Genomic DNA, 6,309 nt, shown 5'->3' with positions numbered 1-6,309 from the left:
ACAGTTCAAAACAGTAAGGACGAATGTGGCCATACCTACCACAGTGATGACAAATAAAAACAGGTTTTACCTCCTTTTTGTTGATCTTACCTACTTTGGCTTGATGAAGTGAAGGATCAACCTGGTCTATCTTTAGTTTTCCTTTTGCTTGAGTCTTCAAGTTCTGAGAGGTAGAGGCCTGTCCTTTGTGAGTTGTCGCACCATAGCCTAGCCCTCTTTTGTCAGAACCCATTTGTTGAGACCCGAGTATGTCTTCTAGAGATCTGGAACCTTTGTTCCACATGGCAATTGTTGCTCTAGCAATACGGAGTTCTTCATCTTTCTGACTGACTTTCTCTTCCAATACAGCTTGTGACAACTCAAGACTTTCAAGCTTTTCTTCATATGTGGAATATACCTTCAGAAGTTCATTCCTTTCAGTTTCACAGGATAGAAGTTTTTCACATAAGTCTTGCCTGTCACTCGAGATCTTGATGACATTCTGTTTTGCTGTCAAAAGTTCTCCTTTGAGCCGAACATTCTCACTCTCACATATTTTGAGCTTGAGAGAGAGTTTGTCATTGGATTTAGACAAATTCAGAGATTCCTCGTACAGCTTCTCGTAAGCTTGTTGTAGTTCTTCGCCATTGATCTCATCCATGTCTTCAGATGTTTCATCATCCTCTCTTTGCTCCTCATTCTCCTTGACCTCATCCAATTTAGCAACCAGGGCAGACAAGTTACTGGATGGAGGTGGAGGTGAATCTCTTCTTTCATGGAATTGGCTCAGAATTTCCCATGCATCTTTAGCCTTTGTGCAGTGAACAACCCGTTGTTGTTCTTCATTAGAGATTGCTCCACGAATAATGATCAGGGCTCTCAGATTTCCCGGATTATCTGCACTTTCTGTATCTTCTTCAATGGCTTGCCAACCTTCTGGTTCAAAAGCTCTGAGAAACGCCCTCATTCTGATTTTCCAATACAGATAGTTAGCCCCATCAAAGGTGGGAGCATGATGCAGGTTCTGGCCACGAGCTAATTCCAAAGGCTTTGGAAGAGGTTGAGAAACCGTGGCCCAAAATGCCATGAATGCACTATCCCCATCTTCACCGGATTCAGGTTCTTCGGGTTCTTGCTCCGACCCGCTTTCATCATCCCAAGTTACGGTGTAGACTTTCTTCCGATTCTTTTTCGAAGGGCATTCAAGAGACATATGGCCAAACCCTTGACATTCATAACATTTGACCCCTGGTCCCCTTACAATCCTTTTTTCAGTAGTTTGAGCAAATTTTGGTGGAACAGTTTTGGGTTTGTCATTACTCTTATCTTTTGAAATAGGGGCTCTGAAATTCGGCTTCTTTTTCAAAAAATTTTAAACTGTTTTGTAAGCATAGCCATCATCTCAGACTCTAAATCAAATTCAGTCTCCGGAGGTTTTGCAGTCTCATGGGCACTCGTGAAAGCCATATTTTCTTTTTGCTTTTTCTTAGAAATTTGGTGGGCTTCATAAGTCTGCAAATTTCCAACCAATTGATCGAGCTTGAGGGTATCAACATTCTGAGCCTCCTCAATGGCTGTCACCTTTGGTTGGAACCTCTCGGGAAGGGACCTCAAAATTTTTCCAACAACTTTTGCTTCCGGGATTTTTTCACCGAGAGTGAAACAGGAATTCACGATATCACTAAGTTTTGCATAAAATTCATCGAACGTCTCATCGTCGCGCATAAAAAGGGTTTCAAAGGTGGACGTGAGACGTTGAAGTTTTGACCTTTTAACAGAGGTAGTACCTTCATGAATCGTTTCAAGAATATCCCACGCCACTTTTGCTATTTCACACGTGCAAATTCGACGGAATTCTTCAGGTTTGACAGAGCAGAAGAGGGAGTTGAGAGCTTTGCTGTTCCAACTCGAATTCTGGTAATCAGTTGTGTCCCATTTATCAAGGGGTTTAGGAATATCAATCCCATCAATGGTGATTGTAGGTTCACTCCACCCAAAGATTACGGAGTGCCAAACTTTCTCATCGATGGATTTTAAAAACGCTCTCATACGAGCTTTCCAATAAGAATAGTTTGTACCGTCAAGAAATGGGGGTCTATGAGTCGAGTTACCTTCACGAATAGAATCCATGATACTAATCACACAAAATCACACTCCTATAGTTTTGAAAAAACAAAGAGTGACCTGCTCTGATACCAATTGAAAAACCTACGTGATTTGTGATTAGATCAAGATTAACTTATTCCAAATCCCAATTAATTCAAAACACTCAACCTAAAATCATCAAACACTTACGAGAGTGATTTTAGTTTATTTGTTTTTGAGAATAAACAATAAATCGACACAAACGATTTTTTACGTGGAAAAAATCACAATTGAAGAGCCTTCAATTGTAATCAAAAACCACGGGCGAACCGCCACTATCAATCCACTACTGAAGAACGAAAAGATTACAAAGATACCATACAAATTACCCAATCCAGTCAATTTGTCTCTGAATCTTCTGTAACTCTTTCACCACGCCTTCGTCACGGAATTGATCCTGAAGTTGATTCCACACCACAACTTCACTTGTCGAATTAACGACTGCGTAGAATCAAACGCCTTTTGGATTCTACGTTTTAATCTTCAGAATCCACCGAAGAGAACTTACTTGAAACTTAAGAAGCAACCTCCTTGATGTATGAATCTCAATGCATAAGTTCAGAACTCTCTCAAGAACATCAAGGAAAACTATGAAAAATCTCCAAAGAAAACTTTAAACACAACCCTAGTGCTTGTAGATCAGATCTAGGAAAACTACTTCAAAAAAACATCCTTAGCAGCTTTAAATAGGAATCTGGATCCGCGATCTCCGCTCGAGCTCAACACAGCCCGCTCGAGCGGACTGACCAAAAACTGCGTGTGAACAAACTGAGATGCGCTCGAGCGTAGGAGAATCCGCTCGAGCGTAAAATCACACCCACCAGTATTTTTTGCTTGCCCTGACAAAATACTGAGACCTGCTAATCTACGCTCGAGCTCACAAGTCTCCGCTCGAGCGGACAGAACAAAAACACAAAAAATTACATTTGAATCAACACAATGTTTTGTCTCCGGATTTGACAACATAGGGACCTAACAGTCACGTTTATGCCAAACAGCCACCTCTTGCCGAAACGATACCCGAAGAGCAACAGTTTCAGTAGCTGTGGCAATACCATCCTCACCCCAATCCAATACCTTCACTATTGTATTATGAAAGATATAGTTGTGAGAATATTGATATAAACAAAAATGTGTGATATTAACTAGATAAATGCAATTTCAAGGTTAAATCTGAAAGAATTAAACATGTTGATAATCAACAGTACATTGGTATTTACAACAGATTACATACATATAAAAAAAATTACAATAGATTATATATACCTAACAAGCATGAACATAAGTATAAACATATGTTATAGATACATCTACATAAAGATGATGTAAAACTGATCATTAGACATATTCAATATGGTGTAACTAAAAATAATAGTAACTTGAACTTAGATATGGATTTCAAGATTGAATTTGAGAGCTTTATTATGATGGATTTGAAATGACAATATGAAATTAGTTATTTGAAATCCTTCATGCTAATGATTATAATGGCAAAATATTTGTCTTCTTGTTCTATTCTATCTTCCATTTAGTTGGTCAATCTCTCATTGATTTTTATAAAGTTTAATAACCTCAAATGCTTCATTTGAAATCCATTTATCGAAACAGGAACCGAGTGTAAGTAGTGCAATTTCTTATTCTGTTCCATTTTGATTGCTATTCAAAGAAGAAAAAAATATACAGCAAACAAAAAACAAAAATCAAGCATTATTTGACCCATTACAAAATAATGTTTTCACATGGAAATCATTGAAGAAAAGCAGGGGGGGAAAAACCAAATAAAAATTGCAATCATGGAGAATGAAATTATCAATTCAATGATCCTACTAAAAAGAAAGAAACCAAAAAGTAGACTAAATCAAGAAATTACGACGAAAATAAGCATATCACAACCTCTTCAAAATTGAAAGCATTAAGTAGCTAGAGTATAGATTGTGAATTTAACACACCTTTTAATCTGATGAGAATGAAATTAATTCCAGATTGACTAAACAGAATGAAGCATAGGTAATTGTTGAATTACTTGTAACATCCTGGCCATCATAAGTCCCCCGGTCCACGGTACCATATGTCCCATGAGCTATGACATTTCTTATATCCAATTTAGCTAAATCAATTTACCACTCTTCTCTCTTTGAATGAACTTCCCTATCCGTCGACCAGACCCAACTCAAGTGTTTCTCCAATTGTAAATCCCAACTCTTGAAATCAATCTTATCTGCTCTGAAAAACATATCTTTACCACTAATACTTCCCACATCCTTTTCCTTCAACCCCAACTCCCCCTCTTGTGTGTTACTATCTCCTCCACCAATCTTCAAATCCATTTCTGTAGAATCAAATACAAGACTATAAATTCAAAACAAGGTAGCAGAGAGAAGTTGATAATCTTGATCACTATTTTCTGGGAAAAATTGAATGGAAAGAATAATCAAAATTTCACTTTAGCTATTACTGTCAAGCTATTCCTTTGGGACTAAGATTTTCAAGAATTAATAAAAAGAGTGAAAATTGAAACCCAACTCGAATAGTAATTACATATTTGAAATGGTGCATGCATATCTGCTAAACATGATAAACAGACAATGAAGTTCAAAGAAAAAATTAGACAGTTTTGCACGGTAACTATGGGGCCCAACCAGACATTTAATTAGTAGATGTGCAATCAACAATCCTACCATAACGTGCTATGAACGTTAGTGAAGTATCAGAAAAAATTTGCTAATAAAGAAAAATTTGTACCTCAAAGTCGTTCCGTTGTGCTTCGGAGACCTCAAGTGCTTTGACATCGAAGGAATCGATCCGAGTGCCTGCCGAATGAATCTTTGCTCGGAATTATCATCGTCGTCCGAATCCATGCCTATTCGAGGTGTCAAATCTTCATCATCCTCCTCATCCTCGATCTCTGACTTGTCCTCGTCCTGAAATACCGATTGAGATTCAATTGAATCCATTGTCGATAGCCTCCCGTTCTCTCTCTCCGATCCATCCTCCACCATACTTTCTCTCTTTATATTCCAAGCCAAGGCTGAGATCGATTAAAGGCCGTGTCTAATCTGTGAAAACTGATGCTCCATTTGTGTGTGCGCAAGTATGAGTGTGGAGATTGGAACCCTAGAAACTGGTGCAAAGATTGGCGATTGAGAGAAAGAGAGAGGGTTTTCCTATTCTAATATTTTAACTTCTTTAGGTGTTGAAAATTTCTTATCTTCTTATTTGGCGCTTATTAATTTTCATTTTGGCGCCTTGGTTTTCGTGGTCACAAATGAAAATTTGAGGTAGCGTTTGATAACGTTTACCTTTTTAGTTTATGTTTATAAAATTTTTATAAATTAGTTTTTGTTTATTTTTAGAAAAACATAAATTACACATGCGTTTGGTTTGAACAAAATATTTTTTTTAAAAAATTAAAACATAAACAAAAAAACATGTTTGTCTAGGCTTAAAATATTTATATTTATTTATTATTATTATTTATGACAATGGGATCATAAACATTATAATTGAAAAAAAAAATTGATTGGAAAAAAAATAATTGAAAAAAAATTAATTAAAAAAATTATTTGAAAAAAAATATATTTGAAAAAAAATTATTTGAAAAAAAAATTAATTAAAAAAAAAATTTTAGTCAAATTTTCAAATTTCTATTTAAAAACCAACGTAAACTCATTTTTTGAGTTTACAATTTTTTCTCAAATTTATAAACTGAGACGACCATTTATAAACCAAAAAAATTATCAAACAAGCTGTTATGATAGTTTTGTAAATTTTTGTAAATATAAACTGAAAACTAAAAATGAAATGGTTACTAAACAAACCCTAAACAATGAATTCATGGCTCGTTTAATAATTTTTTTTATTTGCGACAAGGGTATTGCCGTTGCCGATAACCTGTATTTGCGTCGGGGAAAGGTTGCCGTAACAAAAAAAAAAAAAACTCATTTTTTTTGCCAAAAACCTCCTTGTCCATTTTGCTGCACAATGAAAGCTAAGAAGAGAGAGAAACAGAAATAAGAGATGATTAGCGAGAGAGAGAGAGAGAGAGAAAAAGAAAAAAAAAGAGATGAACGAGAGAGATATATATAGAGAGACATAAAAAAAGAAGAGAGATGAGAGAGATAAAGAAGAGAAATGAGCGAGAGACACAGAAAGAAAGAGACAGAGAGAGACCCACTTCATTTTTTG

The 6,309-nt window shown here is 36.1% G+C and overlaps 1 long non-coding RNA gene across 1 annotated transcript; it reads right to left on the bottom strand.

Moving 5' to 3' along the window:
• Positions 1-3,102: 3,102 nt before the first annotated feature.
• LOC114320652 (uncharacterized) lies at positions 3,103-5,415 on the bottom strand. Its single transcript, XR_014360249.1, has 3 exons — positions 4,867-5,415; positions 4,074-4,453; positions 3,103-3,206 (listed from the first exon to the last, which is right to left on the bottom strand). It is a non-coding gene; the product is annotated as an uncharacterized LOC114320652 (long non-coding RNA).
• Positions 5,416-6,309: the final 894 nt, after the last annotated feature.

This window comes from Camellia sinensis, chromosome 2 (assembly GCF_055761805.1).
Source record: "Camellia sinensis isolate YWXY chromosome 2, ASM5576180v1, whole genome shotgun sequence".
Classification (NCBI taxonomy): domain Eukaryota; kingdom Viridiplantae; phylum Streptophyta; class Magnoliopsida; order Ericales; family Theaceae; genus Camellia; species Camellia sinensis.
Note: the sequence above shows the minus strand (reverse complement) of the source record. Positions and strands in the feature narration are given on the sequence as shown.